The following is an 860-nucleotide window of genomic DNA, read 5'->3' as shown; positions in this document are numbered from 1 at the left end:
TTAAGTGGCTGGGTTCCAGCGCGACTTGTGTTCGCGCCAACCGCACTCGGCTGCTTTTTAAGCCGCGCGGCCGCACCGCAACGACTCGCCTCGCGCTCGGCTGTACAAAAAGGGGGTGAAGGAGGAAACCCACCCCCCACCCCCAAAAAAAATGGAAAAGGGCTGATATCGGAGACGGCTTATTACAAGAATCTATCCGCGTGATGAAGTGCAGATGGCGCCTGCCAACGCGTGACAGGCTACTGTCCGTGTCGGCGCCGCAGCGCACCTTCGAGGTTCTGATAAAAAAAAAATTTTTTTTTAATTCCAGATTAAAAAAGTGACATTTTTTTCAAGAATGAAGTTGGCCGATGACAAAGTCCAATTTTTGGACAGGGTTTATTTTGTGTGATTGTTTTTGAATTTTTCGGAGGGGGGGGGGGCGGAGACTGGATTTTTCATGCATTATAAAAATGGTAGGACAATATTGTGAGTCGTTTTTCTCGAAAAAACAAACTGCAAAATTATGAGTTGATGAATCTCCTCTGTTTAGTGTTGACATTTTCAGATTTTAACGGGATATTTTCCGCCTTTTCTCTGTGAAAAATCTAAGACTGAAAGCTGATATTTTGAAATCGGGGTCGTATTTGTTGAGGGGCGGGGCGGGTCCCCCACCCTCTCCCGGTGACGAAGATGCGAAGTGATCGATGGCTCGCCGGCAGCGCCCCTCCCGCGCGCCGTTTGCGGTCGCGCCCCACGCCCGCGCAACCTGAAATTATCCCCAGTTTAGCCGTGTTTATTCACATTCTCACGGCGGCCGGGACACACGATCCGCCTTGGCGAGAATTTGTCCACTTTACTGCGCTCAATGACAAGCTTTG

Source organism: Hippocampus comes, unplaced genomic scaffold, assembly GCF_001891065.2.
Source record: "Hippocampus comes isolate QL1 unplaced genomic scaffold, H_comes_QL1_v1.1 scaffold33, whole genome shotgun sequence".
Lineage (NCBI taxonomy): Eukaryota > Metazoa > Chordata > Actinopteri > Syngnathiformes > Syngnathidae > Hippocampus > Hippocampus comes.
The sequence above is the reverse complement of the archived record's forward strand: the minus strand, read 5'-3'. Positions refer to the sequence as shown.